At 53.2% G+C, this 25,541-nt stretch overlaps 2 pseudogenes; one reads left to right on the top strand and one right to left on the bottom strand.

The window, feature by feature from the left end:
- Positions 1-2,821: 2,821 nt before the first annotated feature.
- Positions 2,822-3,512, bottom strand: LOC144250363 (olfactory receptor 2C1-like; annotated as a pseudogene).
- Positions 3,513-17,278: 13,766 nt separating this feature from the next.
- On the top strand, positions 17,279-18,222 carry LOC144254721 (putative olfactory receptor 2W6 pseudogene; annotated as a pseudogene).
- Positions 18,223-25,541: the final 7,319 nt, after the last annotated feature.

Below are 25,541 nucleotides of genomic sequence, written 5' to 3'. Positions count from 1 at the left end.
CCTGAGCTGGCTGTGTGGAGGGTCTGCGGGGAGCCAGGTGGAGGGTATCCTTGGGGGTTCCTGTCAGTGTGCACTGTAAGGACGACTGCTCACCACACTTGGAGCGCTGCTCTTTTTGGGAGCCCTGATGGCCCTTCCCTGAGGGAGCACAGCTCTCCTCTACCCGTCCCGTGTGCTTCGACTCTTCTCGTGTGGATGGCAGGTCCTGCTGGGTGTGAGCAGGAGTGTCTTCAGGTGTTTCAACAAACTGATAAAATCATGTGAATTTATTGTGTACACTCATGTTTTGAAGTACATGTACCTTGTGGGGTGACCAAATCCAGCTAATTGACAAGTGTGTCCTCACATGCTCATCATTTGGGGTGAGGACTCTGCATGCTTTTTGCTGTTTCAGTGACACTAGGCACCCCATAGTCTTCTGGCCCTGAGCTGCACCCCGGGGCCCTGGAGTCCCATCTCTGGTGATGGCCTTGGTGTGGCCCTGTTGGGGTACAGTGTTCTGGATCTGTCTGGAGAGGATCCCTGCCTGCTGTTGCCTCTTCAGCCTCTTGTCTTCCTGTCTGGCTTTGGGGGACATTCTAGACACTCGGGGCACAATGGCTAGGAGATGTGCCCATGTCCCTCCTTCTTCCAGATGACATTTTCCCAATGTTCAGGGTCAAGGCCGGACAGCTTCAGTCCTGTCCTACTCATTCTGAGATGCCCGAGGGCTGTGTGAGGAGTGTCTGGGGAGGCTGCAGGGCCTCATTCAGCTTTGCTGTGGAAGGTCGGCTTCAGCCTCCACCTGCTGCTGTGCTGAGACATTCCTGCCTGGGAGCCCAGGGACCTACATGGTGACAGCAGCAGAGCTGTCCCCACTAGGGTTGAAGGTGCATGAAGTCTGGCCTAAATATGGTGAAGGGAGAGCTTGTTGAGCATCTGTGGAAGCCTTGGGAAGTAAGCGTGAGGACAGGGCTGCTGCGAGATGTCCCTCAGGAACCATCTGATGCCAAGGTGGCCTGCAGTGACCCTCAGTTTGACATGTGTATGTGCCATGTGTCTATCAGAGATCAGGTCATCTACACAGTCTACACAGATACCTGCCCGTGACACGGGAAAGCGCAGCCTTGCAGTCCACACCCTTGGTCCCCGAGTGCCCATTGCTGCACACAATCCCCTGGTTCAGAGCTGAGCTGGTGCACATATGTATCTCCCACCTCACCTTGCAGCCCCAAACCCACCCCTGAAAGCCAGCATTTCACAGAGGACTGTTGGAAGCCTTGCTCTAGAATTTTCTGTTCCTAATACTAAACCAACTGTGCACAAAGACACCATTCTGCTCAGGCCTGTGGCAAGAGGAGGGTGCTGCCAGAAGCAGAGGCTGTGTCTAGTGGGGGACAAGATCTAACTCTCAAAGGACATTATGGTGGAGACTAAAGAGGCAGAAGGAAACTCCTTGCTTTGAGGTTGTTAGACGGGATCAAAAGTGGGCGTCTACCAAAAGAGGGGTCCCCACCGCCCCCTGCACAGGCCGTGTGTGCAGCACACCTGCAGGGCACCATGAACAGAGGCCTTTCAGTCAGATCTGTGCCCCACCAGGGCTCTGTGCCACAGGGGTTATGGGCATGCAGGATTCATATTAATCCACGTGCAAGGGGCTGGCTGGCTCTGATCTTTAAAATTGCCAGTAAAACAGACAAAGTAGGCAGAGGCAGGTGATGATCCTATGCAGGCAAGAATTATAAAGAGGTGCTGGATATTCCTCACACATTCATTGAGGAACACAAAGTGACTTTTGTCATGGTGAGGTTGAAAGGATCATGTCCCCTAAGTGACCAAAGATTGATGGTGAGGGCATTAATGAAGCCAAGGTTTGATAAAGTGTGGGATGAAGAAGTCTGTTAGGAAAGGAAGCTCATGAGATGCTGAGAGACAGGAGAGGTTTCCTGCCTACAGGTACCACCAGTTAATCCATTCAAGTAGATCCACCTACTAGTGAAGTTACACCTCCCATAAGATAATCATTTCACCTCTGAATATTCTTGCATTTTTTTTCACATTTGAGCTTTTGGAGGGATACCTCACATCAAAACTATAGCAGTGAATAATGTGTACTGCTCATTTTTAAAAAATGTGTCATGATTACTGAATAATATGTTGACTTTTGAAAGCCATGCATCTTTAATATGTTAAGTAAAATAAGCCAGGAACAGAAAGACAAGTACCACAGATCTCACTCGTGTGGAATCTGAACAGGAGATGTGAGTGGAATGTGGTTTGTGATCAGAGGATGAGCAGAGTTGGAGGGACAGAGCGACGGATGGGGAAAGGTGGATCATCACTGGTAGGCGGGAGCAGGGAGCTCTTTGGTGCTGTTATACAGTTGGTGGCTGTGGAGGCTAGCATCGTGTGTTAAGATGATGTGGGATGTATATTTCAAAGAAAGGACTTTGAAAGTTTTCACCATAAATGGTTCATGTTTGAGGTGTCAGCAAACTTTGTTGGAAGGCACCTGGGCAAGGGGAGTGGTTGTGGGAAAGGGTTCCAAGGTGGCACTTTCCACTCCATAGGGGTGTGGATGATGCTGGTCCTTCTGGCTCTGGACAGACTCGCTGGTGAAGCGCCAAGGCAGGCACAATGGTGCTTAGAGATTTTTGAGTCTAAAGAGTCTTCCTGTCACTGGGTGGTTGACGAGGGGGAAAAGAACCCTTCCTCTGTGTTCACAGAGACTCACCTGGTCAGTGCCGTGGTGTGTTCGAGCCATTGTTCCAGGAGACAGGCAGAGACCACCACTCCTTAGGACCTGAGCCAGCTCTGGGATGCAGCCACCTCCAGACTGCCATCACATCCTTGTTCTCAGGGTGTAGAGCAGGGGGTTGGGCAGTGGGGGACCACACAGTAGAAAAGAGACATAAACTTGGCCTGAGTGCTGTTGGCAGGTGGCTGTAGGTATATGAGGATGCCTGGCCCAAAGTGCATGAGGACGAAGAGCAGGTGGGCGCTGTAGGTGCCCAGTGCCTTGTGCTACCCTGGGCCCTACCAATGCAGGTGCAGAAGATGAGCACAAGCAGTGGAGCCACTATGCCGAAAGGGATGGCTCCCAAGGTCAGGGCCAGGTCGTTTGCCCTGGTGTCATACAGGCTAGCTTGATCAGGGCCGGCACCTCACAGAAGAAGCGGTCCAGGGTGTGGTGCCCACAGAAGGGAAGCTGGAGGCTGAGTGTGGCTTGGAGCACAGAGTTGGCCAGGCCGCTGGACCAGACTGTGGCAGCCAGCTGCCCACACACCCACGGGCACATGATGAGTGGGTACTGGAGGGGCTGGCAGATTGCCATGTAGAGGTCAAAGTCCATCACCGTCAGCAGGGAACATTCTTGCAGCTTGTCCAGTGGAAGAGGTAGGACTGTGTGATGCAGCTCTCGGAGGTAATCGTCTTCTTGTCCCCCAGAGGTTGGCCAGCATCTGTGGGACAATGGTGCAGGTGACACAGAGGTGCAGCACAGAGAGCTTGCCCAGAAGGAGGTACGTGGGCATCTGGAGTCTGGGCTCCAGCAGGGAGAGAGAGATGGTGGGGCTGTTGCCTGTGAGCTTGAGGATGCAGAGACCAGCATCTCTGTGCAGAGGGGGCGCTCCAGCTTGGTATCTGAGAAGCCCAGCAGGATGGTGCTTCTGGGGAGCTCACGCTTTCTCCTCCCATGGCTCTGGCTCTCCACTGGCTGCAGACAAGAGAGGTGAGATGAGCAGGGAGTTTTCATTTCAGTGTCTCCATGGCAACACTCTGAGGCCTTCACCATGGTGGTGGGTGGTCCCGTTAGTTTTTGGAGAAGCCTTCCCTGTGTGGGTCTGCTCTGTCAATCTCTGCCTTTGCTGGTGACACCGCAGGAGGGAGACCTGCCCCATTGCAGGCAGACTTCATGTGGAGGTCCATGCTGAGCCCCGTGGCCTCACCTGTGCACTTATTCTTGTTATTCCTACTCTTTTTTCTATGACTAAGTTTCTCTCTCAATCCATTCCAAAGCCTTGCTGCTGTCCAGAGGGCAAGGGGCTTCAGCACTTGGCATTCACATCTCTTCCAGGAAAGGCTCTCAGGGGACAGTGCCTGCTGTGTCATTCCCTAGCAGTCAGGGAGGGCCCTGGCTCAGGAGGAGGGCTGGTGACCAGCTACCCTGCAGCTGCCTGGTGCTGTGTCCTTCACTGGGAGGAGACAGCTGCAGCTCATTGACAGCAAGCCTCTCTTCCTTTCCTTTTTGCCCCACTGTTTCATTATGATAAATATAAATAAAGTTTGCCGCCCTACCTGTTCCTACTGTGTGCCCTGTGGTTTCAGGCACACCATCGTGTGGTGCAACCCTCCCGACTCCCAGGGCAGCCCCCAGCTTCATTGCTTGCATGTGATTCTGACCTCTCTGACTGCATCAGCTAACGTGATCATGCCATATTTTTAGTTTCACGATTAGCTCATTTTCCTTACAGAATGCCCTGAAGTGCACAGTGCAGTGCAGGTTTCGAGGTCCTACCTCTTCAGGCCACTTAGTACATGTAGGAATTTGCTGGTGTGTTACCTGCTGCTAACCCAGAGGTCGCCGGCAGGTTTTGCTGCTGTGAACCGAGCTGCTCAGTGTGTGGTGTGGGGTGCTCCCTGACCTGCTTCAGCCTTTGGGGTACAGTCAACAAGGACAATGTTGAACTGGGAGTCAAGAGACCTGAGGAATCTGGGGAAGAGGCTGTCTGGCAAGCTCCCATGTCGCTGCATTTCCACCGCAGTGGACGCGGGTACTGGGGCTGCACATCCTCCACAAGCTGGACCCAGGGTGGATTGGCTGCCTGACAGGTGTGGAGCTGGACCTCACCTGCGTCCCCTGTCCTTTCCTGGTTGTGACGTGTGCCTCTGGTCCCTCACAGTATGGCCATTGCACCTCTTCTTTGGAGAATGCGTATTTGACGCCTTTGCTGGGTTTTGAGACAAGTTTCTGCCCAGCTGGCTGGTCATTAAGTTTCAGGGCACTGTTTATTCTATCATTTCAGGTTTTCTGTGGGTTTTATGTGTGTGTGTTATTAAGTTGACATAGTTTCTATTCCTACTTTTTTGATTTTTTCATTAAAAGAAAGTTGAATTTTGTCAAATGCATCAAATTAGAAAACCTCATATAATTTTTTCTGCTTCCTCTTCTCTTCAAACACCAACTTGGCTGGCCTTCGTGCACTGGAGCATGCTGTGTCCTGGTGGCCTGCCTGCCTGACCTCCGTGTCCATGCTGTGGGCCTGCTGCGCTTGGCTTCTAGCAGTAGCTGAGGTGCTGTGTCAGTGGTGCTGCAGGGCCTGATTTGGTGTCTGTGCTGTCTTCACCTGGTATTCATATCTAGGTACAGCTACGTTGTGGGAGGAAAAGAATGTCATCTCTTCAGAGCCTCTGAGAAGACTGTGTCCTTTCCTCACTGGCCTCTGGGCAATGGTCAGAAGTAAGCCTCCACGTCCAGAAGTTACTGTGCCCGGAGGTGTGGCTGGTGGTGTGTGGGGAATCCCTAGTTACAGCGAGCTCACTTTCTACTTCGCTATTGTCTGGTTCCGGTGGCCTTGTGACCTGGGGGCCCCTGTAGGACCAGCGTCCTTGACCCCTCTTCCTTCTCTCTGCACTCTGAGCCTCCTGCCCCTGCAGGACCAGTGTCCTTGATGTCCCTTCCTTCTCTCTGCACTCTGAGCCTCCTGCCCCTCCAACTGCTCTGCTGCACTCATGAGGAGAGGCTTCCAGGCGTTGTCCTAAGGGTCCCCTGCATGGACCAGTCACTTCCCTCTGTCTGCTCTCGTTTCCTGCCTGGGCTTGGTTCTCTGTGTATGACCCGTGTGCCTCTGGTGACATCCTGTGCTCGTCCTCTGTGGTCTGTCACCTCCTGGGGCTGCTTGGCACTGCCCTCTGTGCAGGGCCTGGGGCCATGTGTTCCTCAGCTGTCTCCATGCCCTCCTTCTGCCTGGTTCGAGGACTCTCTTGGGGGTGGGGGGCCAGACCTGTCGCTCCTGTCTTCTCTCCAGACTTTCCTCTGCCTTCTCTCCCCTGGGGGATGCCGTAGTCTGGCTGGGCACAAAATAACCGGGAGGTCACGAGCCACTTGTAGGTTCAACCAGGAACTACTTTATTGCCAGAACCCCATGGAAACTCTTCAGAACTCTCCGAAAACTCCGCGAGAATCAATGGGAACTCAACGGGAACTCTGTGAGAACTCAAAAGTAGTGGGCACCTGAGGCAGCAGGAGCCGCCCCACTGCCGGACAGCAGAGGTCCACATACACAACTGAATACACAGCTTGCCCCAATACAGCATCATCCAGTTACAGCAATCAGTCACCATCCCAATAATTATACACAGCTTAACTTAATCACCATCATCCCAATGGCTCGCTGGCGGCACCTCCCAACCACTACTTCTGGCAAAATGCCAGGCGCCATCCCGACTTGGCTGTGACTCTCAACAGGGGGACACTCCCCTGCACATGCTCAGAGCTGCCCTCAGAGCTGCCCCCAGTCTCTCTGGTGAGCTCTTCCCTCGGGACTGTCCTTTCCCTCTCAGGACTGGCTGTGGATCTGCTCACATACCTCTGTGCCATTTTGAACGTGTGCCCTGATCCCAGTCCTCTGCCCTCTGTTCAGAAGTGCAGGTTCTAGATCAGCGTGTCCTCACCCAGGTGCAGCCGCTAGGAGTGGGCACCATGCATCAAGAAAGTTAGGAAGCGCATCACCAGCTGGAGGGGCCAAGGTCACACGTGGTGTTAGAAGAAGAGGAAACAGAATCTTGGGGCTGTGTGCTCACTCCCCAGTGACACAGGCTGGAGACGCAGTGGACAGCAGTCCATCAGCTATGTGCATGCATCCAGAGAGTGCTGGTTGCAGCAGGTGGGTATGAGTTCTAATCTGCCCACAACAGGGGCAGTAGGTTTTGGGCTGGCTGGGGTGGTGCTGTGCATGGTGGGACCTCTGCATGGCTGAGGAGCACAGTGCTGATGCTCAGAGTCCACATCTGGATCCAGTGGGGCCAGCCTGACACAGGGACCCTAGGGTGTGGGACAGGGAGCCCCAGCCTGGGGCTCTGCTTTCCTGCCCTGGAAAGCAGATGGCATGCCTCCCTCAGGGCGTGCAGACTCACTCTGCTGCGGGTGGCCTGGCAGGAGGAGGCCTGCTGAAGTGACTTCTTTACTCTCCACACGACTTTCCTTTAATATGTAATGACCACACAGCAAGCCAGGGAAACCACAGCAGCACAGAGCACCCAGTGTGGGCAGGGCAAGGTCAGTGCCTGGTCCCAGTTCTCGTGCTCCCCTGTCGCACGGAAGCCCTGGCCGTTCAGCTGGGCAGCTGCACTTCAGCTCCTGACAGGAATTCTCCCTTACAGTATCCAAACCCAGCTAAACCAAACTTTAGCATGGTCAATTTTGGATAAGTAAGTATCCTATATTTCTGTTAGTTTCTGGTTGAGGAACACATTCGTTGGTACTGCTCAGGTGCCTCGTGGGGCTCTGAGGAGCACGGAGTGGGTGGAGTGGGGAAGTCTGGCTGATGGAGATGCGGGTTCCACCTGCTGGCCTCCTCCTGGTGCAGAGGGTGCTTAGCGTCCACTCTTCTGTCATGACTAAACAGCCCAGTGCAGATCTCTCAGCCTTCCCTCTGCCACGGCTGTCATCCATGACTCCTGTCCACAGTCTTCCAGTGTCCCCCCATGGCTGGCAGCACTGCAGCCACCATCCTGCCTTCTCCTCCAAGGTCAGCTCTTTTACATTCTGTATGTGAGGACCAGCACATGTCTCTTCCCTCTCTGTCCGAGTGCCTATTACAAAAGCAACCCTTAAGGTGGCCAGGGTGTGGAGGACAGGTGCCCTCTGCTCAGTGGTGGGAAGGGAAGTTAGCACAGGCGTTATGGAGAGCGGCATGGAGTTTCCTCCCAAACTTAAGACACAGTGGCTGGGTGACCAGCAGTCAGTTAGGGGACCACAGCCCAGGAGGACATCAGCCAGGGGAGCTTCTGAAGCTGCACCCAAGCTTGACGGCCACTGTGTCCATCAGCAGGAGGGTGGGAGGCTGAGGGCTGTGCACAGTGGCAAGCTCCTTTCCCAGCAAGAGGCCAATCCTTCCTCCAGCGGCAATGGACAAGCCCAGGACCATCATTTTAAGTGAGATAAGCCAGGCATAAAAAGACAAATGTGATTTTATAAGGAATTTTCCTTGTGCCATGACACTGTGGGCAACCACTGGGTCAAGTTGGCCACCAGCTTTGGTGACCAGCAGAAGGAAGGTTCTTGAAAAACAGGAAGGGCCAACCCTCTCTGGACCCCTACTGCCGTGGTGCTGGCCTTTTATCCCTCCCAGGAGATCCTGCTGTGGAGCAGCGTGGGTCCCTTCCTCACGGCAGGCTGTACTCAGTCTGCCCTGCATCCCTTTAGAGGGCACTGGGACCCTGTGGGCACCCACTCGTGGCACCCAGTCCAACTCGGATGTGGCCTCTCTCTATTTCCTGTGACACCAACCTCCTTTTGCTGTTGGCTCTGAGCACACACAGGGGCCATAGTTTCAGCCGGGTCCTCTTTCCCTCTCTGTGCACCAAGGGAGGCTGCTCCCGTGACGGCCAACAGAGCCCCTCTCCTGGTCAGACCGCCCAGCCCTGCTGTTTGTGGCGCCCATGCTCAGTGTGTCCTTCCATCACAGAGCCCTTCTGCCTCCCAACACTGCTGGAGTAGATGCTGGGCAAGCTTCCCAGAAGCTGTCCTAATGTTCATCATCACTATAAAATGTCCCATGTTGCTGTGCTGCTCTGTGATGAGTGACACACCTAGGCCACGTGTAGGCAGCAGGCCAGGTGGGTAGCATGTCTGTCCCCTGTCTGGAAGTTTCTCCTGCCTTTCTGCACGTTGGAGCCCTTCTCACTAGAGCACCTTCTCTCCTCCACAGTGGCAGCGGGAGTCCCTCAGCTCTTGCCCAGGTGGCCTCCTGTACGGGGTTGCTGGCTCCTCCACAGCTCACTTGCAGGTGACATTTCTTCCACGTTTCATGCGCCTTCTTTGCCACCCTACATTTCACACTTGGTTGGAATCAGATTGAGCATCCTGCCTGCCTCCTGCTGTGTGACACTGGTCCAGTGCTCTGGGCTTGCATGGGGTCCACGTGGGCTCTTTGCCCTTCTGTCCTGCTCTCAGGAGTCTAGGCTACTGTCTTTTCCTCTGTCAGCAGCTTCCATAGATGCTCGCCTCCTTTACTCCTGATTTTTTCTTGGGTCTGCAAGCTGCTGTGCTGAGAGGGAAGATTCAGCCTAGGATTGCTTTTCTGTCCCCTTGCCCGCCTAGGCTGCCCGTCCTGGGTGAGAGTCTTGCAGTGGTGTGGAGCCACCAGGAGAAAGGAGGGGGCCTGCTCTCATGCCCAGCCTGGCCCTGGCCCCTCTACCTGGAGGGGGAGAAGCAGGAGTTGAGCAGAGTGACAGCCCGCCCTAGACACAGAGCCCTTGCTCAGGAGATGTGTGACTCTTCAGAGGGTCTGAGATCTTGTGGTGGTGACTCTAGAATTTAGCCAAGAGAGAGCATTTTTTGTTCCACTGAGCCTCCTGAGGGTTAGTGTGTGGCTCCTCTGGGGTCTGAGCCACGTGCAAGCAGATAATTAGTTCAAGGGCCAAGTTTGCAGGAAGGTGCATCCAGGGGGAGTCAAGTCTCACTCATTATTCTGAGAATAGTCCTCCCCCGGGGTGCATGGCTGAAAGTGAAGGAAGTCTCTTCACACAGCAAAGCTCTCACCCCAGGGGCTGAGCAGTCTGTGGTCACTTCGTGTCCCTGTGTGGCTCCCTACCAGAGCAGCAGAGGGAGCTGTGTCCAGCACAGGGAGCCACTCTAAGTCCCCAGAGGCTCCCTCCCAAGTACTTCCTGGGCCTGGCATGGCTTCTGCATGAGATGAGCTGGGCGCGTCCAGGGTAAGGTGACTGAGGACAGGTGTCTTTGTTCATGACTGGCGAAGCAGCTTGTGGCTCCAGTGAGAACCCAGCATCTCTGCCCGTCACCATGGGCATTCTAGTCCAAGGGCAGCCATTGCCTCTGGTGAAGCCACAGCCTCTGGGGCAGCCACGGCCTCTGGAGCAGACTCAGCCTCTGGAGCAGCCTCAGTCTCTGGGGAAGCCACAGCCTCCGGGGCATCTGTGGACTCTGGTGAAGCCACGGCCTTTGTTAAAGCCACAGACTCCAGGGCAGCCATGGACTCTGGAGCAGCCTCAGCCTGTGGGACAGCCATGGACTCTGGAGCAGCCACGGCCTTTGTTAAAGCCACAGACTCCAGGGCAGCCATAGACTCTGGAGCAGCCTCAGTCTGTGGGACAGCCATGGACTCTGGAGCAGCCACGGCCTCTGGTGAAGCCATAGCCTCCAGGGCAGCCATGACCTCTGGGGCAGCCCTGGCCTATAGGCCAGCCACAGTCTCTGGGGCAGCTGGGCCTCTGGTGAAGCAGGCTCCGCCGGGCCTTAGCTGGAGCTGTGCTTCCCTCACACTGGCCACCACACTCACTCCTGGGGTCCCAGTGTGGCTGTCACCCTTCAGAGTCCCTGGGAGAGCAGACACTGCCTGGCTTGGTCTGTGAACGCCTTGTTGACTGTGAGGGCTGTACTTGCCATGGGGGCTCCTGGTGAACCAGTGCAAGCCCAGCACGGAGAGCACTGTCACAGTGTCACCACTGGGCCTCAGTGCACATGGAGGCACATTCCTGGATCTCCCGACTTACCCCATTTCCTGAAAGGTGACATGGGTTTGACTCATGAGAGGCCTTTCTGCCCCACCATTCAGCATGCCTGGGTCAGGTTCAGCTATGTAGAGATGGCAGAGATCCCTGCAGGTGTCACCACACAGGCAACAGTGAGTCCCTCCCAGTGTCCCCACACATAGACCAGCCAACCTTACAGGTGTCCCCACACAGGGTCTGGCCAACCCCTCCAGATCCCCACATGGAAAGTTACGCTACATACATTCCACATAAGTGTGAGTGAGGAGCAGCCGGTCAATGTGCTTTACAGAATTCCACCCAAGCCTCTGTCCCCATGAGGAGTGCTAGTCATTCTTCCACTCAGCCAGCTGTCTCTCCATCTCTGTCCATCTTGTGTCATCTGTCACCTATCTGATATGTATGTCATCTGTCATCTCTTTATCCAGCTCCATCATCTATCATGTGTCCCCCTCCCCTGTCCATCATGTGTTGTCTGCCTATCCCTCCATCCATCCTGTAGCTACCCTCCAGCTCCTGTGTCTACATCATCTGTCATCCATCTATCCAGATCCATCATCTTGTATGGGTCATCTGTGACATGTCTATCTGTTAGGGTCTGTAAACAAGTCAAGATGGTGCCTGGCATTTTGCCAGAGGGAGTGGTTTGTGAAGTAATGCCATTAAGTGTGGAGATTCCTTATAGGTTGACTGCTGTATCTAGTTTATGTTAATTAAGATAAGCTGTGTGGAATGTATAAATACCCCTCCTGTCCTACAATAAACGGCTCCCACTCCAGCTGTATCAATGTACGCAAGTTGTTCATCACCCCCCGGCTATTTTGCCCAGCCAGCCGGGCTGCGGCATCTAATCATCTGTCATCGGTGATCCATCCACCCATCCATGCACCCTGTGTCTATCCTCTAGCTCTGATCTCTGTATCACCTGCCATTGTCTATCATCCCTCTCTCTCCTCTGTCTTCCATCCATCTCTGGTCTGTCTCCCACTCTGTGGGAGGTTGCAAGCTGGTGCGAGTGCTGTGGGCTGGGGTCTGCAGATGGGGTCTTCACTCCACTGAGCTTGCATTCTGGTTGGAAGGGACTCACAGCTGGTGAGGGAAACCAGGAAGCGTAGAAGGCAGTTTCCCGTTCTGGTGGGAGCCCTGAACCCATAATGACAGCACAGAGGGGCACTGGGAACCACAGTGAGGGTGCACAGGGCAAGACTCATGGAGCAGGTGACATCTGGGCTGAAGCCAAGACTCGAAGAACAGCCAGAGGGAAAGGCAGGGCCCAAACATGGAGGCAACACTAGCTTACTGTAGGCTTTCCATTTAACTTTGTTTTGGAATCGCTTGGACATTTCACTCAGGTTTTAAGAGCAATAATTCAAGTCCAGTATAGCCTCTGCCCCATTCACATACTTTTCTCTTTCAATTTTTTTTTTTTTTTTTTGTGCTGGGAATGAAACCCAGAGCCTCACATATCCTGGGAAAGTACTCCACCATGGAGCTACAGTCCAGCCTTTTTTACTTTTTATTTTGAGACAGTGTCTACCTAGTTGCTGAGGCAGGACTAATACTTGCAATCCTCCTGCCTCAGCCTCCCAAGTAGCAGGGATTGCAGGCCTGTGCCATCGTGCCTAGCAAGAGCCAAATCCATGTATAAGTTTAAGGGCGTCATTCTCTCCCTTTCTTAAGACTATCCATCATCCAGTTTGTTTACCTCTTTGTGAGCCTTTGTTATTTTCTGTATTTTTCTTTGGAGCTTTCTGATAGGTTTGTGCCGATGTTTCATTTGCATCTGAATTTGCATTTGCCTAATGACTAGTATCCCCAACACATGACGTATCTTCTGTGGTGAGAACACCTCCTCCTGACATTTGATCATTTTCTAATCGGATTAAACTGAATATTTTTGAGAGAGCTTCATATATTCTAGACACCAGACCTCTGTTATAGTTTGAAAATGTTTTTCCATTCTATAGCTTGCCTTTTAAGCCTCTTAGTGGTATCTTTTCCTAGGCGAGTTTTGATTTGGGTTAAGCCCAATCGATAACCTTTCCTTTTGTGGGTTGCTGAGAGTCAAGTCTAAGAATTTTTTTTTGCCTCTTCCTGGGTCCTGAAGGTTTCCTCACCTTCTTCTTTTAAAATTACATAGCTTTACAGTTTACATTGAAGCCCACAACACATTCAATTCCTTGAGCTGTGTGGTCCATTTGCATCCAAGTTCATGGTCCAGAATGTTTGGTCATACAGGAGACCTATGTTGAGGCCCTGGGTGTCCTCAGTGCCAGTGTTTGTCCTCAGGCTGTGTCTTCTCCCCAGAATTGCTCCTAACCTCTCGGGAGCTCCAGCCCACGTGGGGAGCTCGCTCCAGGCCCTGGCAGTCTTTGTGGGTTGCTCCCCTCCCTGCTCCAGTCCTGTGACTCTGTACACACTCTTGGAGTCAGGTAGGCTGCTTCCTTCCTCTGTGTTCCTTATCTTTTCAGAGTTACTCACTATTGGCCTTTCTAGTTTATTTTCCTTTCCTTAAAAAAATGTAGAATAATCTTGTCTGTAGCTACAAATTGGAAGGGGTGTGGTTTGGGGTAAGAATGGTGTTGAGCCTGTGTGGGGGACAGCTGGCACTTGGGTTGTCTTGAATCTACCAAGGCTGGAGGCCTCTGCAGATTGAAATCTTGGGGGGTTCTTTCCATCTGGGTCTTGGTTTTCAGCCTGTGGGTTCTATGCATGCTTCCTTTTACATTTGTGAGGCTTATGCTAATTTTTTATATGTGGGAGCTTAGTGCTTCCTCCCTGGGGGTCCCTGAGAACACCATAGTCCCTGGGGTCCCCCGGGCTTGGCTCTGTAAACAAGCTGACACCAGCCTCCTCAGGTCCCCAGGTGCCTCATTTCCCAAGCTACAGGAGATGAAAGCCACCTTTCCTGCCCCTAGGTGAGCCAGTGCCACGGTGTCCCTGGCTATGCCTGGGACTCAGCCTGCTTCCCCACCTCAGGCTACTTCCTCATGGAGGCCCCTTTTCCCCCATGCAGGGACCTGCCACTGTGAGACAAAGGCATTTTGATCTGAAATGTGGGTCCAGGCCACACCACCTGCTGAGCTAAGGTGAGACTCTGGCCACTCCTGCCTCAGGAAGTGATTTCTCCTCCTCCTTCTGCTGCTGAGAGCTCCACCAACTCTTCTTCAGGTCAGATGTCATTTTTCTGTTTGATTTTCTATCAGAGTTGTCACTGAAGTTACCTTTGGAAGACCCAGAATTGGCTGCTCATTCTGGAGAAGTCTCCCTGATCTCTGGAATTGAGGGAAGAAGGGCTTCAGAACCTCAGGTCCTCAACTTTCCCGGAATAAGAAGGGTGAGGACTTTGAATTTTTTTGTGTGTGTGTGGAAATGAGGCTCAGGTCTGACTCTCTACTGAAATCATCTTTGTGATGGCTTCTATTAGGGCTTATATTGGTTAGTGTGCATCAGAGTAGGGAGCTTCCCAACCCCGATTTCTAATTTGGAACTCCATTTTTGAGAAAGATAATGCATCTGATTCAAAAAAGATAGAACACACTGATTTCTACAATGAATCGTAGGCATATAAAGATGATTCTGTTCTACTTGTTTGCCTTGTCCCTGCTGGGCTAACATAAAACCACACTCTTGTTTGGGAGAGGAGCCAGGTTGAACAGAAAGCTCTGTTCTTCTGTATCAGCATAGAGAGAGCTTCTCTGTGATTGTGAAAAGAATCACAGGCTTTCCTCTAGAGATGGCTGAGACTAAGGGAGCTCTCTGTAGGCATGTAAGTGCAGGTTGGTGAGGGAAAGGTGTCAAATGACAGCAGCCACAGCCCTATAGCACGAAAAGGATGGGAAAGGAGGAAGTGCAGAGCAGGGGACCTGAGCCCTGGGCTTGGCTGCCATAGGACCTGAGAGAGTGCAGAGAGGGGACCTGGGCCCTGAGCTTGGCTGGCACAGGACAGGAGGTAGTGCAGAGCAGGGGACCTGAGCCCTGGGTTTGGCTGCTATAGGAAGGAGGGAGTGCAGAGAGGGGACCTGGGCCCTGAGCTTGTCTGGCACAGGACAGGAGGGAGTGCAGAGCAGGGGACCTGAGCCCTGGGCTTGGCTGCTATAGGACAGGAGGGAGTACAGAGCAGGGGACCTGAGCCCTGGGCTTGACTATCACAGGACAGGAGGGAGTGCAGAGCAGGGGACCTGAGAACTGGACTTGGCTGCCATAGGACAGGGAGGAGTGAAGAAAGGGGACCTGAGCCCTTAGCTTTGCTGGCATAGAACAGGAGGGAGTGCAGAGAGGGGACCTGAGCCCTGGGCTTGGCTGTCACAGGACAGGTTAGAGTGCAGAGCAGGGGACCTGAGTCCTAAGCTTGGCTGGCATAGGACAGGAGGGAGTGCAGAGTAGGGGACCCGAGCCCTGGGCTTGGCTGGCACAGGACAGGAGGGAGTGCAGAACAGGGGATCTGAGCCCTGGGTTTGGCTGCTATAGGAAGGAGAGGAGTGAAGAGAAGTGGACCTGAGCCCTGAGCTTGGCTGGCACAGGACAGGAGGGAGTGCAGAGCAGGGGACCTGGGCCCTGAGCTTGGCTGGCACAGGACAGGAGGGAGTGCAGAGAAGGGGACCTGAGCCCTGGGCTTGGCTGGCACAGGACAGGAGGGAGTGCAGAGAAGGGGACCTGAGCCCTGGGCTTGGCTGGCACAGGACAGGAGGGAGTGCAGAGTAGGGGACCTGGGCCCTGAGCTTGGCTGGCACAGGACAGGAGGGAGTGCAGAGAAGGGGACCTGAGCCCTGGGCTTGGCTGCTATTGGAAGGAGGGAGTGCATAGAGATAGGAATGGCCAGAGAGAGTCTCACCTTAGCTCAGTAGGTGGTGTGGCCTGGACCCACATTTCAGATCAATGCCTTTGTCTCACAGTGGCTGATCCCCACATGGGGAAAAAGGGGTCTAAAAATTCCTAAATAAGAATGTGCAGTATATCTGAAATATAAATAGTTCCCCTACTCTTTGTTGTTAATTTCTATCCATTAAAGCCTAGAAAGCCCTGGTCTGTCCTCCATGAGTTGGTGTGGTTGCAGCATAACCTTAGGTCAGAGAATCAAGTCCCATTCACCAACCCAATTTCAGAACATTAGGCCGAAGTTTCCATAATGAGTTCACATTTATTATTTCATGCCAATGAAACTACTAAAGAAATTTGACATTTTCATAGCTCCTTTGCAATTTCATGACTGTCAACTAAACACCTGGGCAGGATGCGAGTCAGAGGACTATGCATGGTGGCCACCTCACACTGATGTAATAAAGCATGGAGGAAAAATGTTTTTAAAAGACCTGAGGTCACCTTGCAATTTTGGCTCAGGAGTGGCAGTCTAAGTGACAGCCATTGCTAAATAATTTATGTAGTTTGTCATCGCCAGTCCTTGGGTCTCTCCATGGGGTGCAATTTAGCAATGGGTCTGTGGATACCGAAGCTCAGCTGCTCTTCATACTCGACGCTTGCAAAGTGTGCCTGTGAAAGTCTCTGGGTTCTTTAGCACTTGTCTGGCCACTTCTGAGGGTTCCCTGCCCCTTTTCTACCCCTTTGTGTGGCTTAGCTGGGGATCTGGTGTCTGAACTGTTGGATTCAAACTTAGGGATCCCCACCACAGTTTCAGCCAGACAGAGTTTGCAGACTCCACCATGAGGGCCGACAGGTAGGGCAGCAGCCACATGCACACAGGGGTCCTTCAAAATGCTTCTGTACTCCCATGTCCACTGTCCTGAGTTGCCTGGTGTCACTTGCTACTACTGTCTCAGGGGAGGCCTTCCTCAGTAGCTATTGGCACTATTATGCAGGGTCCCCTTCACAGCCCTTATCTTAGACAACTGTAGCCCTGGAGGCTGTAGGTGGCCAAGGTATAAGCCCACTGTCACCAGGCATGTAGACATGGGAGGTATGGATGGGAACCTAAAAGCCCTGTCCTCTTTCCATCTTGCATGAGGAAAGCCAACACACAGGATGCCAAGCTGGGTTGTAGGTCATGTATTGCAGAGGCAGAATCACATCTGTCACCTCAAGAATTATTGGGTCCTGTTTTGATACAATGGCCTGCCATTCAAGGTGGCCTCTTGTCTGCATTCGAGAAGTCCCTGAGCATCGCCCCTGAGTTTGATCTCTGTACCTGGGCACATCCTGCTGGCTCTTGTGGGAGCATCCTGCTCAGTGGGCCATAGGTCACATTGCTTCTGTGAACACAGCCAGAGCCCAGCTCTCAGGTCATGGCCTCCATTAACATAGGCGCAGCTGCAGGGCTCTCCCCACCCGTTGGGAGCCACTGGCCAACACCCAGCCCTCGACAATTCTTCTGGCTGAGCTTCTGACCCACCTTGGTCATCACATGCCTGTACTGTTCCCCAAGGCGGCAGGCTCCAGGGCAGATCCATGCCCTGCCTGGGAGTCAGGCACACTGCCCTGAACATAATGGGCATCTGTAGGTGTACACTCAGAGGTGAACTCTCTTGAGTGCACAGCCGGGTGCAGCGGGCAGGGGGCCATGCTGTGTTCTCTTACCAGTGCCCTCGATGTTTCTGCACACAGTGGGGTGGCCATGGGGAGCGGCAACGACAGCTCCTTCCAGGCGTTCATACTGGTGGGCTTCTCTGACCGGCCTCGACTGGAGAGGGTCCTGTTTGCCTCTGTCTTGGTCTTCTATGTCCTGGCACTGGTGGGCAACGCTGCCATTGTCCTCTTGTCCCTCGCGGATGCCAGGCTCCACATGCCCATGTACTTCTTCCTTGGGAACCTGTCCTTCCTGGACCTCTGCTTCACCACCAGCATTGTGCCCCAGCTGCTGTGGAACCTCTGGGGCCCAGACAAGACCATCAGCTACCACGGCTGCGTGGCCCAGCTCTACGTCTACATGGTGCTGGGCTCCACCGAGTGCGTCCTCCTGGCCGTCATGTCCTACGACTGCCATGTGGCCGTCTGCCGGCCCCTGCACTACATGGTGCTCATGCACCCCCGCCTCTGCCTGCAGCTGGTCCCTGTGGCCTGGGGCTGCGGCTTTCTGAATGCCTTCGTCATGTGTCCTCAGACCATGCGGCTCTCGCGCTGTGGGAGCCGCAGGGTGACCACTTTCTCTGTGAGATGCCGGCTCTCATCGCCATGTCCTGTGAAGACACCATGCTGGTGGAAGCCTGTGCCTTTGCCCTGGGGGTGGCGCTTCTGCTGGTGCCCCTGTCCCTGATCCTCGTCTCGTACGGCACGATCGCAGCCGCAGTGCTGAGGATCAGATCGACCGCGGGGCGCAGGAAGGCCTTCAGCACCTGCTCCTCCCACCTGCTGGTGGTCTCTCTATTCTACGGGACCATCATCTACATGTACCTGCAGCCGGCCAACAGCTACTCACAGGACCAGGGCAAGTTCCTCACACTCTTCTACACGGTGGTCACACCCAGCGCCAACCCCCTCATCTATACCCTGAGGAACAAGGATGTGAAGGGGGCAGTGGCCAGGCTCCTGGGCTGGGAGAAGGGGTCTGGGGAAGCTTAAGTGAGCAGCACTTGCATCTGGCTGCTGAGTGCAGTGCCCTCGTCCACATCCTCAGGCCAGTGGTATTCTGTGGAGGCAGGCTGGGGAGGATATACATCATGAGATATCTCAAATTCACACTTGAGTCTCAAGTACAAATGTTACATCCATCTGTGTTTCCTGTGTGCACATACACATAGCCTCAAAGTCTGTGTAGGCATTCAGATCACCTGTGTTGCCACAGGCTTGCAGGTCCTGGGTGGGGTTTCCATGGTTGGGTGGTGATGGTGCTGAGGAGGTTTTGGGTTTTGGAGCATTGGGACACGGGGAGCTCAGATTGGGGTGCCTGATCCATGTGGAGGACTTGCTGGAGCTGTTCCCAGTCACCTGAGCCACCAAGTGAGGCAGACAACATAGTGGCTCAGGGTTCTAGTGTGGCTTGCCCTGCCAGGTCTGGGTGGGACCAGCTGCCAGCTCTAGGAGCTCTGCTCCACAATGGCAGGGGACTTGTCATCTGCCCTGTCCCACAAGCACCAGGCAGTTTGCAACTACATCCTAGGTGTCAAAGAGAGACAGTGAGCAGCCTTTCTCAGCACCCCTGTGCCCACAACTGTGGTCACATTTCCAATGGACATCTGGGCATGCAGGGAGAACAGCCTCTGCCCAGGCTGTCCTCATGAGCCGGGAGTGGCCTTTTAGGTGCATCTTCTGGAAGGGAGGACTGGGGGTCTTGGCCCCTCTCCTTGGCTGTTCTCACAGCAGAGTGCTCCCAGGAGGGCTGAGCAGCCAAGGGCCTAGAAGGAGCCGGGCAGATGATCTTCATTCGAGGGGACCGATGACCTTAGTCTCCTGGGGAGGTTCCTGGCCAACCTCACCAGACATGGTGCTGTTGGCGATCTTACAAGGTCAGTGCAGCCGGACGTCACTAAGAGCAGCGCCGCAGCAGCAGGTGCCTCAGAGCCCGAGGATGTGACTTCCCGGCTCCGCAGCCCCGGAGTGCAAGACCACGGCTGGGCAGGCGTCTGTTAAAGGCTCCCCCCAGTCTCTGGTGACAGACAGACCTGGGAGTTGTTGTGTTGGGGATAGTCAAAGTTGACTCCTCTCTTTCCCCAAGCCTTCTTCCCATGTCCTGAACCATGAGCTCCCTCGGGGGGTGGGAGTGACCAGAGAGCCTCAGCCCACCCTGTTCCTTGCTCAGCAGCGTCCCTCCGGTGACTGTTCCAGGTGAACGGATGGTCCCTTTCATAGACTAGCCTTATTCTAAGTCCTGGCTTTCGTTTAACCCTGGAGGGGTACAAAATCCAGGAGCAGAGAGCGTGTCGGGAAATGGGTTCACACTGAGAGCCACTGACCCCCAGCCAGGCTCAGTGGCTTTAACCTATAATGACTCCGCTGGGCTCCCTGGCTGGAAACCGCTGATCCCACCCTTCCAAGGAACCATCCGTGGATGAATTGCTTGGAGAAGGGGCCTGGAGAGCACCCGTGGGGACACTTATCTGGGAAGGTGCTGTGCCAGTGCCCAGGGGCAACTCCATGCCTCTGGGTGAGATGGAGCTGAGGGGCTGGGAATCTCAGTGGCATGGCTGCCAGTCAGTAACAGCAGCACTTGGGACCCCTCCTCTTAAGTTAGTGGAGCTGAGAGTGTGGCCGCAGGTGTGCCCTTCCAGATAGCCTGGTGTGGGATTCCGTTTGTCCTTGGCTTAGAGAAGATACCAACAAGGGAAGGAAACCCTTATCTCAAGCTCAGGGCAGATTCTGCTGCAGAGCTTACTGAGACCCTCTCTGAAGCTGTGGGTGACGGAATTGTCTAGACTGTCTCCTGGCTGCACAGGGAGGAGGCTCTGTGCTTGCTGGCATTCCTTGTCACGCAGGGATAAATGCAGCTGGTGTCACAGAGTGGCATTGTGAAGGACCCACGGCCACACTGCTGTGCTCAGTGGGTGGACTCCTCATCTGGCTCCTCCTTGGATCTGTTTGGTTTTGGTTGGTTTGGCTTAAGGGACCCTGCCTAAGGAGCATCTCAGAAGCACCACCGCAAGTGTGTTCTTTGTGGAAGTTTGTGTGGGAATGAGTTGTCACTTATACACTACTCTCTGTTCCTTTGGATACACGCCCAGGAGCGGAACTGCTGGATCCCAGGGGCTGCCGTTCTCTGCTGTGGCTGTGCTCACAGCGCCCAAGGGTTCCCTTTTCTTTGCCCCCTGCTGACATTTATTACTTTCTGTCTTTTTGATAATGACCATTCTAACAAGCATGAGGTGACATCTCACGTGGTCTTAACTTGCGTTGCCCTGATGGTCAGTGGTTCTGAAGGTTTTGTATGGGCATTTGAATGCTCCTTGTTAGAAATATCTATTTTGAGAAATACCTATTTAGATCCTCCTCTCATTTTTGAATCAAATTACTTGTTTTCTTCCTGTTGAGCTTTTTGGGTTCCGTGTGTGTCTGGGATTCTGATCCCTGTCAGGTGTGGCTTGCAGGTGCGCTCTCCCATTCTGTCCTCCTTTGCTGTTGATTGGGTCCTCTGCTGTGCAGAAGCTTGTCAGTCTGATGGAATTCTGTTCATTTCCACATTTGTTGCCTGTGCTTTTGGGGTTCTATCCAAAAAGTTGTTGTCATGGAGCTTTTAATCTATGTTTTCTGCCAGCTATTCTCCACTTTTGGGTCTCACATTTAAGATCCCTAATCTGTTTCCTAAATTATGAAATTAAGAAAACATCTGACACACACCTCTGCAGCTGGGTGTGAGAAACCAAGGAAGGGATGACGTAGGAGGCCATGGTCCATTTCTATTGGTGGGGGCACTATGTCCAGATTTGGCCAAGCAGGGTGGGCTAGGCTTCCCTGTGCTCAGAGCCAGGTACAGAGTGGGCTAGGGTTCCCTGGGCTCAAGGCCAGGTGCACAGTGGGCTAGGGTTCTCTGAGGCTCAGAGCCAGGTGTAGAGTGGGCTAGGCTTCCCTGGGGCTCAGGGCCAGGTGTAGAGTGGGCTAGGGTTCTCTGGGCTCAGGGCCAGGTGTAGAGTGGGCTAGGTTTCCCTGGGGCTCAGGGCCAGTTGTGGATTGGGCTAGGTTTCCCTGGGGCTCAGGGCCAGATGCGGAATGGGCTAGGGTTTCCTGGGGCTCAGGACCAGGTGTAGAGTGGGCTAGGGTTCCCTGGGGCTCAGGGCCAGGTATAGAGTGTGCTAGGCTTCCCAGGGCTCAGGGGCAGATGCAGAGTGGGCTAGAGTTCCCTGGATTCAAGGTCCAGGTATGCAGTGGGGTCTAGGATTCCCTTGGGTAAGACCGGTACACAGTTTATGGTTCCTGGGCTCAGGTCCAGGTGCATGGTTGCAAGAGTGTCCTGGGCTAAGGCCAGATTCAGAATGGCTAGGGTTCCCTCATCTCAGGGCCAGATGCAGAGTGGGGTAGGGTTTACTGGGTTCAGAATAGGGTAGGGTTCAAGGGCCTTGCACAGAGTGGGCTAGGGTGTTTTGAGCTAAGGCTAGGTTTAGAGTGTGCTAAGGTTCCCTGGGTTTTGGGCCAGGTACAGAGTGGGGTAGAGTTTCCCGAGGCTCAGGACCACGTACAGAGTGGGCTAGGGTTTCTGGCCTAAGGCCAGATGTACAGTGGGGTACGATTCCCTGGGCTCAGGGCCAGATGAAGAGTAAGCTAGGGTTCCCTGTTTTCCAGGGCCAGGTGCAGAGTGGGGTAGGGCTCCCTGGTTTCCAGAGCCAGGCACAGTGTGGTTAGGGTTCCCTGGGCTCAGGGCCAGGTGCAGAGTGGCTAGGGTTCCCTGGGCTCAGGGCCAGGCTGGTGTGTTTTACCTGTTTTCTGGAGATCTTTTGCTTCCATAGATCAGTCCCTGAAGATTAAAACTCATGCAAACTTGCCCTCCAGCCTGTGGATACAAATCTGTGGAAACTGGTCTCTGTGATTTGATTTTTAATAATAAAAGTTAGCGATGTTACTATGGAGACAAGGTCTCCACCGGGGCCTGCAAGTCCTGCTTCTACCTCTGCTGCATTAGCTCGCAGCTCACGCATACTCTGACAGATCTGGAGTTTCCTTCAGGTTGTGGTGAGCTGTCACTCTGGTGCCTGTCTCTGTCTCTTCACATCAGACACATGCAATCGACCCAGGCTGCTCAGCCATGTTCCCACCAAGAGCTTGTGCTCTGAACTTTTGGGACCTTTCAGAGGGAAGTGAGTCTTTCTCGCCTCTGAGCAGGGCCTTCCACCTTCCTGACATGAATTTGCTTTGAAGAAAGGAGAGAAAATGGAATTTCAAGTGTACGCTGTAGTGCAGGTCTGAGGGCTCTGGCCTTGTGCTGTTACCATGGAGGAAGGCTAGGATTCCAGGTCACGGGTAGACCTGCAGAGATGAACTCATGCTCCATCCCAAATAGCCAGGTACTTAAGTGAACAGCCCCTTGCAGGTGTAGCCAGTGCAGGATCTCCCATCTCTTGAGCTAGAGCTTGGTATGAGGGGGCGTACTTAACAGAGCTTTGCAAAATACGTTGATTTTACCTCAGAAGCAGAACACAGAAGTCAAACTCAGGTATGGTGAGAGCTCACTTTTATACTGCTGTACTGATTTATCACAAATACTTACCAGTGACACTACATCCCCTGTCCCTGCAGGGGATAGAAAAATTCATGATTAATGACAACATTCACACATTTGTCATTTGCACTTAATTGATTTTCCTTCGCTCAGCGAGTGTGAGGACTGTGGAGATGGATGAAAAGATGGTGGGGAAATCCAGTGGCGCCCATGCTGGCCTGCCATGGAGGGGCAGCTGGACCCCTCTCTTAGTTCTGAGGTCTGGTGTCCTGTTGGAGACACGTCTGCTGGATCTTGAGGACTGAGAGTGTTAGAGAGCAGGAGAGCATGAGGAAGGTGGTGCAGGGAAGAGGGAGACGGCAGTAGGTGCATTCGCCCAGGGTTCAGCATGGAGGCATGCCCCCACCAGTGTTAAGCTGACTGGGTTTGGTTTGGCCCCTCACAGAGAGAAAATGAGTGGGCCTAGGACAAGCCTGGCATCAATAGGATACATTTAAGTAAGGTCACTTGCTGCAGCTTACAGTGTGCCCTGGAGGAGAAGGGGAGAAAAAGCCTTTTAAAACGTCTCTCCTAGTGCCCCATGATCACACGATAGTGGGGTACATTGACATAATCGTGGCTGCGTGCAATGTCACCTGCTCCATTTCAGTCTTCTGTGCTTCCTCTTTCCTCCATCTCCTCACTTCCCTTTCCCTAAGCTCTTCCTTCCATTTATTGTCTACCTTAGTGCTTTACAGCTGGACACAGGCACAATGCACTGTGGAGTGTACGTGGTATGCAGAGCATGGGCTGGTCATCTCCTGCCTTGGTTCCTCCCTCCTGGCCCCCTTCCTCTGCTCCACTGACCTCCCCTCTACTTCCAGGGATCTGCCCCCCTTTTCTTCCATTATTCTGCTCTAGCTTCCTCATATGAAAGAAAATAAGAAAAAAGCCTTTTAACAACTCAGGAAGAACTTATGCAAGTTTAATTAGTGAAACAGGAGAGTAATGGAGACTAGGAATTGGGTTTGGGAGACAGATGTTAAAGCAGTGGGACAGTGAGGCTTGGGGACGTGGTTGGGCGTGGAAAGCGAAGTTCCAGAGTTCCAGTCCTGGTTGCTTCTCTGGGCCTGGAGGGAACACGTTGTTAGTTGGTAATTAGCAGTTTTCTCTCAAATAAATGGGAAGAATCATTATGTTAGAACTAATCATTATGTTAGAACAAATGCTGTGAAAATAATGACCTCAGATCCATCCTGTTGAGACAAAGCCCCTGGCACAGGGGGCTCATTACCCTCTTGGCACAGAAGTCTGCGGGGAATGGAGCCATTAAGAAGTCCGCTGTGTGTCTGGGTGGGGCCTCTGAGGAGCATCTCCTGTGCCCTGCTGAACTGCGGGAGGCCTCCAGGACCCTAGGGATCCCCAGGGTCTGCGTCTGCACAGGAAGGCAGCCTGCAGGAAGTCCCAGAGCCCTGTCTTCCCTCACTTGGCCTTGGAACACAGTTACACCAATGGCAGAGAGCGCTTCCTGGCCCTGGGGAGCAAGGCCATCCTGGGCCCTTCAGGTTAAGGAGCTCCTGGGAGAGACGCCCAGGCTCAGACGCCTCAGACATGCGTCTTCCTCATCCCAGAGGGAGAAATGAATTTCAAATTTAAATTTTTCTGCTACAGAATCTTCCAAATAAGTGCAGAGTCCATGTGTATATACAGACCTAAGATAAAAATACAGGTGAAAGCAACACTTACTTTGAGTTGATTTACTTTTTAAGATTTGTCCTGAAGTAAAACTGTAAAAATTTTGGTGTGCAGTTCTATTAATTTTGTAGACACATAGACTTATATAAAGACCATCAAGATCAGGGTGCCCACCCTGAGGGCTCCCTGGTACCCTTTCTGTCTACACTCTGCCCCAGCCCTAAACTCTGAATCCTGAATCTGTGTTCATCACTATCATTTTTTCTTGAGGACAGCGTGGCATACGTGTCATCTTGAAGGACACTTATGAAGGCCACGGCTGACTTTAAAGTTGCCCGTTCAAAGTCAGCAGGCTGCACGGGCCGCTCAGGTTTAGTTTGTGCTGAGCAGAATTCCTTTGCATGGGTGGCCTCCGTGTGCCTGTTTCGCTGGTTGAAGGGCATTTGGGCTGTGCATGGTCTTGGGTAATGATAAGTAGAGCTGCTATAAACTCTTAAATACAAGTTTCCTTGGGAACGTATAGGGGCCCTCAGAAGCTGCCAAGTCCTTTCACATGGTGGCGGGTGCATCCCACAGTGGTGTGTGGCCACCCTGCCACTAGCTGGCCTTAGCTGCGCAGGAGGTGTGCAGGCCCAGTGCAGGCCCTCTGCAGGCCGCGCCATGCCAACGTCCTCGTGGTGATGACTCAGGGCCCCTTTCCATGTGGATTTGTCACCACCACGTCCTTTTCTGTAAGGTGGCCGTTTCCAGTGTTTACTCATTTTTAACGATTTGCTTCTGTTTTCCCTGTAGAGTCGGTGCAATCTTCAGCAAGTCAGGACAGAGTCGATGGGTGGACAGTGGCCTGCGGAAGTCTCACCCCAGCTTTTCACAGGGCCTCTCGGTGCTCTCCACGGTAACTTTCAGCAGCATTTGCAATCTGAATGACGTCCCCTGGCCAGCCTCTCTGTTGCCCATTGGCTTATGGTGTGCTAAGAAATCTGCGTCTACCCAGCCTCTAAGTGTTTTTCTTCTGTTTTCTATTAAACTCCTATGATTTTACATTTCATATCAATCGTCCGTGACCCAGTTTGGGTTGATCTTGTAGAAGGGATGAGGTTCAAATGAGGGTTTTTGATAGCAT

The sequence above is a fragment of the Urocitellus parryii genome, chromosome 1 (genome assembly GCF_045843805.1).
Source record: "Urocitellus parryii isolate mUroPar1 chromosome 1, mUroPar1.hap1, whole genome shotgun sequence".
Classification (NCBI taxonomy): Eukaryota; Metazoa; Chordata; class Mammalia; order Rodentia; family Sciuridae; genus Urocitellus; species Urocitellus parryii.
The sequence above is the reverse complement of the archived record's forward strand: the minus strand, read 5'-3'. Positions and strand labels throughout refer to the sequence as shown.